The 12974-nt window shown below is 49.9% G+C and overlaps 1 protein-coding gene across 1 annotated transcript in view; it reads right to left on the bottom strand.

Annotated features, from left to right (window-relative positions):
- EP400 (E1A binding protein p400) overlaps positions 1-12736 on the bottom strand; it is a 140473-nt gene extending 127737 nt beyond the window's left edge. Inside the window, 1 exon segment of the mRNA XM_017868826.1 lies at positions 12644-12736. The gene's annotated coding sequence lies outside the window, so the exon portion shown is untranslated.
- Positions 12737-12974: the final 238 nt, after the last annotated feature.

Here is a 12974-nt window from a genome sequence, read left to right as displayed (position 1 = left end):
TTTAAAACTCAAAAGTAAATCATCAAAATCTAAAACTAAATATCTTGGAAAGAATATTTGAAGTAGGTATGACAAAAGCTATTACCAATACCGTAAAAGCACTCATACAAATCAGTAAGAAAACATTAAAATCCCAGTAGAAAATGAATTAAAGACAAAAGAGGCTGAGCATGGTGGCTCACGCCTGTAATCCCAGCACTTTGGGAGGCTGAGGCGGGTGGATCACCTGAGGTCAGGAGTCCAAGACCAGCCTGACCAATATGGTGAAACCCTGTTTCTACTAAATACAAAAAATTAGCCGGGCTTGGTGGCACATGTCTGTAATCCCAGCTACTTGGGAGGCTGAGGCAGGAGAATCGCTTGAACCTGGGAGGTGGAGGTTGCAGTGAGCCAAAATCTTGCCACTGCACTCCAGCCTGGGCAACAGACTCCTACTCAAAAAAAAAAAAAAAAAAAAAAAGTTCACAAAAAGAGAACAGGATGTACTTAACCAGCTGAGAGGAAAACGACCAACCTTGCTACTAAAAAGAGGAATATAGACTAAAATAAATATTTCCCCAGACCCACTTAGCCAAGACATTAAATCAGACAACTGGCACTCCACTAATTCTGCTAAAGGGAATTAACAGAAGCAATTTGGGAAGATGTAGAAAAGATTTCAAATGGGTTCAGAACCAAAAAAACGCCCTGTAGGAGTAGACTGCATACGGCAATAGGAAAGTGGAAGGAACCCATCTGACCCCAAAACTTTTGGCCTAGTAACCCTACTTCTAGAAATCTATCTGAAGGAAATTAACCCACCAACCTAAAAAATTGTACATAAATAATACTCACTGCAGAATAACAAAAAAAATTAAAAAGCATAATCAGAAATTTCCAATGTTGAAGTTCTAGATGGAAAATATGTAACAAAACCAAAATTTCCAGATATATTAAGCGAAAAAAGCAGGTTACCAATTGCATAACACAATCACTACTAAGTTAAACATACAGAAAAAGATCCACTGAAACATATCAGAATATTAAAACTGACCTTCCCCGATGAGCAGACACATCAAACAGTGATAGAGCCATACAACAGACACAATCCAGCAACACCAACGAACAAACCACTGACACACCCACAACACAGTTGAGTCTCACAGGTGCAAGATGCCAAATAACGAGGCGGAGGGCTGTGTGGGTCACTGGCATGACATTCCGGACAAGGAAAACTGTGGGGACAGAGACTAGAACAGAACCTGACGGGCTGAAGGCGGAGACGGAGCTGACTAGAGAGGGGCATGAGGAAATGGGGAAGTAAAGAACGGTAGCTACAGCTTGATTTGTGATGATGGTTACAAGATGGAATGTGTCTCTCAAAAGTACACAGATGGGCCAGGTGCAGTGACTCATGCCTGTAATCCCAGCACTTTGGGAGGCCGAGGCAGGCGGATCACCTCAAGTCAGGAGTTCGAGAACAGCCTGGCCAACATGGTAAAACCCCCTGTCTCTACTAAAAATACAAAATTTAGTTGGACATGGTGGCACATGCCTGTAATCCCAGCTACTCAGGAGGCTGAGGCAGGAGAATCCCTTGATCCTGGGAGGTGGAGGTTGCAATGAGCCAAGATCACACCACTACACTCCAGCCTGGGCAACACAGCGAGATTCTGTCTCAAAAAAACAAAAAGTACACAGATGGTAACATTAAATGGACTAAGAAAAAAAATTCAACCGTACACTAAAAAGCATAAACTTGGATGAGCGCGCTGGCTCATGCCTGTAATCCCAACACTTTGGGAGGCTGAGGCAGGTGGATCACTTGAGGTCAGGAGTTCAAGACCAGCCTGACCAACATGGAGAAACCCCATCCCTAACCAATAATACAAAATTAGCCGGGCATGGTGGTGCACACCTGTAATCCCAGCCACTCGGGAGGCTGACGCAGGAGAATTGCTCGAACCCAGGAGGCGGAGGTTACAGTAAGCCAAGATTGCGCCATTGCACTCTAGCTTGGGCAACGAGCGAAACTCCGTCTCAAAAAAAAAAGCATAAACTTTCACCATATGTAAATTATACTTCAATTTTGTTAAATGGCTCCCGACCTCAGTGACGTTATAAACAAGTTAAAGAAACAAAGACAAGCAACTATAATGCAGAGAAACTGTTCATCTAAAATAACACTTCTCAAAAACATAGTACAGGTATCCCAATGGACAGCAAAGCTACCAACAATGGCTAAACAACTTTAAAATTTTTTAATGACTATGTTTCTAATTTTAACTCAATTTTAACTCCTAATTTTTTCTCTTTTTTTGACACAAGGTCTCACTCTGTCACCCAGGTTGCAGTACAGTGGCACAATCCTGGCCCACCATAACCTCTGCCTTCCAGGCTCAAGTAATCCTCCCACTTCAGCCTCCCAAGTAGCTGGGACTTACAAATGCATGCCACCATGGCCGGCTAATTTTTGTATTTTTTGTACAGACAAGGTTTCACCATGTTGCCCATGCTGGTCTTAAACTCCTGGCCACAAGCAATCCTCCCACCTCAGCCCCCCAAAGTGCTGGAATTTCAGGCGTGAGCCACCATGCCTGGCCCCTAATTTTACTTATTTCTTCAGAGACAGGGTCTCTGTTCCAGACTGCAGTGCAGTGGCCCAATCTCACCTCATTGTAACTTCCACCTCCTGGGCTCAAGTGATCCTCCCACCCCAGCCTCCCAAGTAGCTGGGACTATAGGCACACACCATCACACCCACTTTTTTTTTTTTTTTGAGACGGAGGCTCACTCTGTCACCCAGGCTGGAGCGCAGCGACGTGATTTCGGCTCACTGCACCATCCGCCTCCTGGGTTCAAGCAATTCTCCTGCCTCAGCCTCCTGAGTAGCTGGGATTACAGGTGTGCGCCACCATGCCCAGCTAATTTTTGTATTTTTAATAGAGACAGGGTTTCACTATGCTGGCCAGGATGGTCTCCAACTCCTAACCTCAAGTGATCCACCTGTCTCGGCCTCGCAAAGTGCTGGATTACAGGCATGAGCCACTGTGCCCAGTCAAATTTTTGTACTTTTTTGTACAGACAGGGTTTCAACATGTTCCCTAGGCTGCTCTCGAACTACTGGGGCTCAAACAGTTCTCCTGCCTTGACCTCCCAAAGTGCTGGGATTACAGGCATGAGCCACCACACCTGGCCTGGCCCCTAATTTTAATTCAACTCTCTACAGAGATGCTGACACGCACACATTTTGAAATGCTTTTTTTAAAAAAAATTTAAGACAAATAGATAAACAGGTATGATGAAGCAAGTATGGTAAAATGTTTAATGGAAACTAAGTGGCAGGTATACTAGTGTTCACTGTAAAATTTTCTCTTTTTTTTGAGACAGAGTCTCACTCTGTCACCTAAATTTGAGTGCCGTGGCACAATCTCGGCTCACTGCAACTTCTGTCTCCTGGGCTCAAGTGATTCTTGTGCCTCAGCCTCCCAAGTAGCCGGGACTGTAAGTGTGAGCCACCACAACCAGCTAATTTTTGTATTTTTAGTACAGACAGGGTTTCACCACATTGGCCAGGCTGGTCTCGAACTCTTTGTCTCATATGATCCACCCGCCTCAGCCTCCCAAAGTGCTTGGATTACAGGCGTGAGCCACCACGCCCGGCCAGCCACAAAATTCTTTCAATCTTTGTGTATCTTTGAAATTTTTCATAATAAATGTTACAAAAAATACTTTCAATATAAGATAGTAGCACTAGATGTCACGTAACAAAAGCTATTAACCCAAGATCTACATGCTAACAAAACCTTCATTAATCTCCCACCAAAAGGCACATTACAAAAGTTCCATACTAGTTCCTGAAATATATAAATTCCGAATGATACGAAGTGGGCTAAACTGAATTTTTAAATTGTCTAGGGCTTATCACACTGTGTGTTACTACAGAGAACTGAACTGTCAGGGTGCTGTAATGGTGGATCAACAGGAAAGCCTCCCCTCAATGTCTCCAATGTCCCTTCCATTTAATAGGTTACAATTCCAGGGATTTTAAATCATGGAGGTGGTAGTGGGTCCATAACCTAATGAACCAAAGCCCCTACACTAGACCAGGTGGGATTTATTTCAGCTTGTGAGAGAAGTTCAAGAAAAACTGAAAAAGTGCTTCATCCAACACCAAGTAATAAGGTTATGAATCCCCAATCCATCATTCTGTTGTTTCCCGATCTTTACTTTTCCACAGCCCCGCTAAGGAACATTTTTGTAAGTTTTTCTCCTAATTGCCTCCCCATGAAATTTTAAAGCCACAGCTGTACACAGATATACTACACTGTATATCTGTTCAGGTGTTGGGATCTTTGGGAGGCCACAAAACACTGTAATGTCTACATTTTTTCACCCTTCTTCCAAGAACTAACTATGACTCCCTTGTTGGAGATATCGCCCTCACTGAGAATGCATGTTCTGATGTATGGAAAGAAACCCAGAAAAATGAATCCCAAATTTGCTAGCTGTGGGGAGGTGATGAACTGGGAGAAAGGGCAAAGGAACTCTTAACGAGCTCTAGGTCCTTCTGTGTTGTTTGGATACCTTTCAATGTGAACTATTCACGCGTTACCTTTATTAAAAAACAAGATGGAAAACAAAGAACTGGAAACAATCCAAATGTCCATCAATGGGCGAACCGACAAATTGGTATGTTCACACCAAGGAGTACTCCTCAACAATAAAAACAAACAGGCTGGACACAGTGGCTCAAACCTGTAATCCCAACACGGTGGGACACTGAGACCAGAGGATGTCTTGAGTCCAAGAATCCAAGACAAGCCTGGGCAACACAGTGAGATACCGTCTCTACAAAAAATCAAAAATTAACAGGGCGTGGTGCCACACACCTATAGTCCCAGTTACCTGAGAGGGTAAGGCAGGAGATCGCTTGAGCTCAAGAAGCCACGGCTACAGTAAGCTATGATCACGCCACTGCACTCTAGCCTGGGTGACAGAGCGAGACCCCATCTCCAAAACAAAAACAAAAACAAACTACTGGCGGGGCCCGGTGGCTCAAGCCTGTAATCCCAGCACTTTGGGAGGCGGAGATGGGCGGATCACAAGGTCAGGAGATCGAGACCATCTTGCCTAATCCGGTGAAACCCCGTCTCTACTAAAAAATACAAAAAACTAGCCGGGCGAGGTGGCGGGTGCCTGTAGTCCCAGCTACTCAGGAGGCTGAGGCAAGAGAATGGCGGAAACCCGGGAGGCGGAGCTTGCAGTGAGCTGAGATCTGGCCACTGCACTCCAGCCTGGGCAACACAGCAAGACACCGTCTCAAAACAAACAAACAAAGAAACTACTGGGGCTGGGCGCGGTGGCTCACACCTGTAATCCCAGCACTTTGGGAGGCCGAAGTGGGTGGATCACTGAGGTCAGGAGTTTGAGACCAGCCTGGCCAACATGGTGAAACCCCATTTCCACTAAAAATACAAAAAAAGGCCAGGCACAGTGGCTCACCACGCCTGTAATCCCAGCAAAGGGGAGGCCGAGGCAGGCGGATCACCTGAGGTCAGGAGTTCAAGACCAGCCTAGCCAACATGTTGAAACCCCCTCTACTAAAACTAAAAGAAAAAAAAAAATTAGGCAGATATGGTGGCAGGCACCTGTAATCCCAGCTACTTGGGAGGCTGAGGCAAGAGAATCGCTTGAACCCAAGAGGCAGAGGTTACAGTGAGCCGAGATCATGCCATTGCACTGCAGCCTGGGCAACAAGAACAAAACTCCATCTTAAAACAAACAAACAAACAAAAAATACAAAAAAATTAGCTGGGCATGATGGCAGGCACCTGTAATCCCAGCTACTCGGGAGGCTGAGGCAGGAGAATCACTTGAGTCTGAGAAGCAAGCCTGCAGTGAGCCGAGATCACGCCACTGCACTGTAACCTGGGCAACACAGCATGACTCCATCTCAAAAACCAAACAGACAAACTATTGGAACATGCAAAAGCCTGGGTGAATCTCAAATGCATTATGCTCAACGAAAAAAGGCAGACTCAAAAGGCTCCAAACAGAATGATTCCCTATATTGATCAGTGGTCCCCAACCTTTTTGGCAACAGGGACTGGTTTCACAGAAGACCAATTTTCCACAGACAGGCAGCTAGCAGGGATGGCTTCAGAATGATTCAAGCACATTACAGTTTCTATTAGTATTACATTGTAATACATAATAAAATAATTATATAACTCACCATCATGTAGAATCAGTGGGAGCCCTGAGCTTGTTTTCCTGCAACCACATGGCCCCATCTGGGGGTGATGGGAAATAGTGACAGATCACCAGGCACTGGATTCTTACAAGGAGCGCACAACCTAGATCCCTCACATGTGCAGTTTACATTCAGGTTCGCACTCTTATAAGAATCTAATGTCGCTGCTCATCTGACAGAAGGCAGAGCTCAAGCAGTAAAGTGAGTAGCTGTAAATACAGATGAAACTTCACTCACTCGCCCATCACTCACCTCCTGCTGTGCAGCCCAGTTCCTAACAGGCCAAAGACCAGTACCAGTCTGTGGCCCAGGGCTTGGGGACCCCTGCTTTATATGACATTCTGGAACAGACAGACACACAGAGACAGGTATCAGCAGCTGCCAAGAACTAGAGGGAAGATGTAATTAGGGGCAGCACGAGGGAAATTTTGGGGGCATTGAAGAAACTATTTTGTATCCTAACTGTGGTGGAAATCACACATTTGCCCAAATTCTCAGAACTCTACACCAAAGAAAGTGAATCCTACTATGTGTAAATTTTTTTAAAAAGTTAAATAACGGCCGGGCATGGGGGCTCACACCTGTAATCCCAGCACTTTGGGAGGCTGAGGCGGGCGGATCACCTGAGGTCAGGAGTTCAAGACCAGCCTGACCAACACAGTGAAACCCTGTCTCTCCTAAAAATACAAAATTAGCCGGGCGTGGTGGTGGGTGTCTGTAGTCCAGCTACACAGGAGGCTGAGGCAGGAGAATCGCTTGAACCAGAGAGGCAGAGGATGCAGTGAACGGAGATAGCGCCACTGCACTCCAGCCTAGGCGACAGAGAGACTCTGTGTAAAAAAAATAAATAAAATAAAATAAAAAATTAAACAAGATGGAAGTGGGGATATGCAAAGACCTTCCCTTCCACTCTGAATATAAATGATTTAAAATTTGATTTTTTAAAAACATGCAACCGGCCGGGGCGGCGTGGTGGCTCAAGCCTGTAATCCTAGGCACTTTGGAGCCGAGAGGGGCGGATCACAAGGTCAGGAGATCGAGACCACCCTGGGCTAATACGGTGAAGACCCCGGTCTCTACTAAAGAATACAAAAAACTAGCCGGGCGACCGAGGGCGGCGCCTGTAGTCCCCAGCTACTTGGGGAGGCTGAAGGAAGGAGAATGGCATGAACCTGGGAGGCGGAGTTGCGTGAGCTAGACCCCCAGCCACCGCACTCCAGCCTGGGCGACAGAGCCCAGACTGCCGTCTCAAAAAAAAAAAAAAAAAAAAGATGCACCCCAAGGGGATTAGAGATAAAACGATTCCTTGAGGCAGATATAAAGCAGAAACCATGAAGGAAGGGCTGAGATTACAGGCCTAACGGAGGCTGGGTCTAGAAGAAAACACTGAGGACCAGGATTTCAACTCCTAAAGGCAATGGGGACACAAACACCTCTACAGACTGGCTGAGAAGCAAGGGTCAGGCTCCCCAAGGGAAGCCAGGGATTGAATCATTGCTCTTCCACCTGTAAAAAGAGGCTGAAAAGGTCGGGCGCAGTGGCTCACACCTGTAATCCCAGCACTTTGGGAGGCCGAGGCGGGCAGATCACAAGGTTAGGAGATCGAGACCATCCTGGCTAACAGGGTGAAACCTCGTCTCCACTAAAAAACACAAAAAAAATTAGCCGGGCGCAGTGGCGGGTGCCTGTAGTACCAGCTACTCAGGAGGCTGAGGCAGGAGAATGGCGTGAACCTGGGAGGTGGAGCTTGCAGTGAGCCGAGATCACACCACTGCACTCCAGCCTGGGCAACAGAGCAAGACTCCCATCTCAGGGGAAAAAAAAGAAGAGACTAAAAAGGCCAGGCGCAGTGGCTCACGCCTGTAATCCCACCACTTTGGGAGGCCGAGGCGGGCGGATCACCTGAGGTCAGGAGTTCGAGACCAGCCACATGGCAAAACCCCATCTCTACTAAAAATACCAAAAAAAAAATTAGCTGGGTGTGGTGGTGGGTGCCCGTAATCCCACTTACTCGAGGCTGAGGCAGGAGAATCGCTTGAACCTGGGAGGCAGAGGTTGCAGTGAGCCGAGCGGAGATGTACCACTGAACTCCGACCTGGGCAAAAAGAGCAAAACTGGATCTCAAAAAAAAAAGCCCCACCAGCCTACTGCAGGCTGCAGCCAGCCACTAGCTGCAAAGCAGGTCCACCCAAGCACACACTGTCATCAGCACTGAGACAGACTGTCGAATCTCCGTGGAAATAAGATGCTGTATTTCCCACTGAGGACCCCAGAGGCTAAGCTGGGACAGAGAAAGCAAAGATTAATCTCCATACAAAATAAGCCCTTAAACATAAAGCTGAGGGGCAAGGGGGCCGAGAGAGAAAACGGAAGAATTTCAGTGCAAGGAAAACAGAACGATGGACAAAGCCTGTGGATGGTCCTTATGAAGAGACTCCACGGCCGCCTGCATGGGATGCCAAACCTTGCACAGATGGAAGGCAAGACCTGGTAACTAAATCCTTCCTGAACAGCCTCAAGCACTCCCACCTCCAACTTGGCTCAAGCCACTCCTTCACCTTTCATCTCTGCCTCCCAAAATCCGAGATCTACCTGCAGCATGACCTACCTGCTGCACGAACATATTCCCACCAGAATAGCTAGTTTCCCTCCTCCAACTCATTAGCATCCCAAGCCAATACTAAAACACTGCTTTTAATTATTAATCCCTCCTGTATGCCTAGGTCCCTACCAAACCCAGTGTTTTAAAAAAGAACTCTTGCATTCATCTACTTATTCAACAAATAGTTACTGCACATTTAATATCAGATACTGTTTGACACACTGGGAATCTAAGAGTGAGCAAAGCAAAGCGGCACGTGCCAGGTACTAAGTGCAATGGAAGAGACTTATGCCCAGTAAGAGGAGGGCGCTACCTCGGGGAGGCGGGCCAGTTGCCGTGATGCAGGGCAAGGAGGGAAGGCCTCTCTGAAGAACAGAATTTTGAAAGAACACACTGGGTGAGAGTGAGACCCACGCCCAGGTAGGGCCCAATGTGCTAGACAGAAGCAACATGTGCCCAAGCGCTGAGCCAGGTGCAGTTGGTGGCTCAAGGAGAGTGGCTGGGGTCATGAGGTGATCAGTTGAGTGCTGGGCCACAAGGCCACAGGGCCACAGAGACAGCAGAGGCCTGGTCACTAACAGCCTCCAGAAACTGCCTTCAGAACTCTGGCCTTTGGTCTGAAGATGAGAAACTATGAAGGGAGCAGAGAAGCACACGATGTGATTTCTGTTTTATACACATCACTCAGCTGCCGTGCTGAGAGTAAACTGCAGAAGTCATGTTTCAGACCACTCTAGAAAGCACTGACAGGTCAGACTTAGGATGCAGAAGAAATGCACAGTTCACTACAAGGTGCTGTAACCACAGCAACAGAGAGAGTGAAGCTGCCCGACTGAGAGAGAACAGAGCGTGTAAGAAACAGGTTTCTCAGCCAGGCACGGTGGCTCATGCCTATAATCCCAGCACTCTGGGAGGCCAAGGCGAGTGAATCACGAGGTCAGGAGATTGAGACCATCCTGGCTAACACGGTGAAACCTCATCTCTACTAAAAATACAAAAAATTGCCGGGCGCGGTGGCTCAAGCCTGTAATCCCAGCACTTTGGGAGGCCGAGTCGGGCGGATCACGAGGTCAGGAGATCGAGACCATCCTGGCTAACACGGTGAAACCCCGTCTCTACTAAAAACTACAAAAAACTAGCCGGGCGAGGTGGCGGCGCCTGTAGTCCCAGCTACCCGGGAGGCTGAGGCAGGAGAATGGCGTGAACCCGGGAGGTGGAGCTTGCAGTGAGCTGAGATCCGGCCACAGCACTCCAGCCTGGGCAGCAGAGCGAGACTCCGTCTCAAAAAAAAAAAAAACAAAAAAACAAAAAAAATACAAAAAATTAGCCTGGCGTGGTGGCGGGCACCTGTAGTCCCAGCTACTCAGGAGGCTGAGGCAGGAGAATGGCGTGAACCCGGGAGGCAGAGGTTGCAGTGAGCCGAGATCACGCCACTGCACTCCAGCCTGGGCGAAAGAGTGAGACTCTGTCTCAAAAAAAAAACATACACACACATAAAACAAACAAACAAACACACACAAAAAAGAAACAGATTTCTCACATGTAAAAGTAGCAGTGTGGGGTAGACAGATCCAGCCAGATGCAATGCGGGACATGTCAACAAGTTACGTTCAGTCGACACACGATTATAATACCCGGGACTTATAGACCAGAGAAAGGGTCTGAGGACTGTCCTGAGGCAGTGTAGTATTCATAGGTAACAGAGATGAGAAGGGATCAGCAAGGAGACTGTGGGTAGCAGCCAGTAAGGTAAGTGGAGAACCATTCAAGAGGGGTGTCTCCATGCCTGAGGGAGATAATGTTTCAAGGAAGCCACAAGCTGCTGCTGTAAGAGCTGCTGAAAGGGAACCTGGCAATGTGGATGCACCAGAAATCCCCAAAGGAGCTGTTTCAGTAGAGAGATAGAGACCAAAAGCTTAACTGAAGTTGGTTTAAGAGACCAGTAGAGGCTGGGCGCAGTGGCTCACGCCTGTAATCTCAGCACTTTGGGAGGTCGAGGCAGGCGGATCAAGAGGTCAGGAGTTCGAGATCAGTCTGGCCAACACGGTGAAACCGCCTCTCTACTAAAAATACAAAAATTAGCTGGGCGTGGTGGCGGGCGCCTGTAGTCCCAGTTACTCAGGTGGCTGAGGCAGGAGAATTGCTTGAACCCAGGAGGCAGAGGTTGCAGTGAGCCGAGATCCTGCCACTGCACTCCAGCCTGGGAGACAGAGTGAGACTCTGTCTAAAAATAATAAGAATTACAAAAATCATTTTATTGCACATATTCTGCTAAAAAAAAGAAAGACAGAACACAAATAAGTAAAAAAGGCTACAACTCATCCATGAACCCAGAGAGAAGCCCTATGAACACGTCCACGGTCCGGGCGCCACGGCTCACGCTACAGTCCCAGCACTGGGAGGGCAAGGCGCTAGGAACTGTTTGAGCTCAGGAGCTCGAGACCAGCCCGGGCAACACAGCAAGACCCCAATTCAAATAATAAAAAATTGGCCGGGTGTAGTGGCTCACGCCTGTAATCCTAACACTTTGGGAGGGGGAGGAGGGCGGACTGCCTGAGCTCAGGAGTTCGAGACCAGCCTGGGCAACACAGTGAAACCCCGTCTCTACTAAAACCCAAAAAAATTGGCCGGGCACGGTGGCTCATGCCTGTAGTCCCAGCACTTCGGGAGGCCAACGGGGGCGGATCACGAGGTCAGGAGTTCCAGACCAGCCTGACCAACACGATGAAATCCCGTCTCTACTAAAAATACAAAAAAAAAAAAAAAAAAAAATAGCGGGGCGTGGTGGCGGACGCCTGCAGTCCCAGCTACATGGGAGGCTGAGGCAGGAGAATCACTTGAACCCGGGAGCCGAAGGATGCAGTGAGCCGAGATCGCACCACTGCAATCCAGCCTGGGCGACAGAGAGAGGCTCCGTTTCAAAAAAAATAAAATAAAATAACAAAACAAAATAAAATAAAAAGTTAGCCGAGCATGGTGGCCCAAGCCTGCGGTCCCCAACCACTCGGGAGGTCGAAGCTCTAGTGAGCCGTGATCGCGCCACTGCACGCCGACCTGTGCAACAGAGCGAGACGCCGCCTCAAAAAGTAATACTAATAAAGCACCGGGATGCGTTACTGTTCTGTCACTGACACGGCGACAGCTGAGCAGAGGCCCGTGGGCCGCAGGTGTGTGCGGGGAGGGCTCCCGGCGGAGACAGCGGCGATTACTAAGTCTCGGCCGTGGAGGACCAGGCGGGTCTACGCCGACGAGGAGCGGATTCGGCCCGCGCTGTAAGCCCCGTGGCGGCGCGTTCCGGGACACCCGTGGCGCGGGGATCCTTAAGCTCCGGATGAATTCGCCCCGTCGCGCCGCAGGGAAGTGGTTCTGGGCGTCCCATCCTCGCACCTCAGCGTCGCGTTCGTGACCGCGAGGGCAGCCCACGAGCGCGCCAGAAGCAACAGCCACCCCCGCAGCCCCGAGAACCAGGAGGCGCCGGCCGGAGTCCCCCGATTCCCGCAAGGCCGCCAGGCCGAGCTGCCCTCGGCCACGCCCCCAGCCCAGGAGCCTGGGGGACCCAGCGAAACGGGCGCGCATCGCGCGACCTGCCGGAGACGGGCGCTACGACACGAAAGACCCGGGCCCGTGAGCCCTCAGCCGGGTCGCCCGCCCGGGGTCGCACACGGCAGCCACCACGGCCTGGTCCCCACGCGAAGCCCGAGGCCGGCCGGCGAGCGGGCCCTGTACGCCGGCGGCTGCGGCTACGCGACCCCCGGGCCCTGGCCGCTGCCGTCCGGAGAGCCTCCCGCGCCTCCGCCCTTACTTACCCTGGGCCTCCGGGCTGCGCTCCGGCCGCGTCAGGAGAGCGGGAGGATGGAAGCGGCGCCGCAGCCGCTCATCGCATCCGGGGCCCCGGCGGGAGGAAGCGGCGGCAAGGCTGCTACGGCGAGCCGGAAGGGACGCGCGTCGGCGCTCCCGTAGAGCTGCGCTTTCGCGGCGCGGCTCTGACCGCGCGAGGGCGCTGGAGAACGAGGGCGCCGCGAGACTCTGCGCGGTGGGCAGGGGCGAGGCCGAACGCGAGGCCCAGACTGACGGAGGGGGGGCGGGGCCGAGACTGACGGAGGGGGGCGGGGCCGAGACTGAGGAAGGCGGGGGCGG

This window comes from Rhinopithecus bieti, unplaced genomic scaffold (genome assembly GCF_001698545.2).
Source record: "Rhinopithecus bieti isolate Rb0 unplaced genomic scaffold, ASM169854v2 scaffold_4907, whole genome shotgun sequence".
In the NCBI taxonomy this organism is placed as follows: domain Eukaryota; kingdom Metazoa; phylum Chordata; class Mammalia; order Primates; family Cercopithecidae; genus Rhinopithecus; species Rhinopithecus bieti.
Note: the sequence above shows the minus strand (reverse complement) of the source record. Positions and strands in the feature narration are given on the sequence as shown.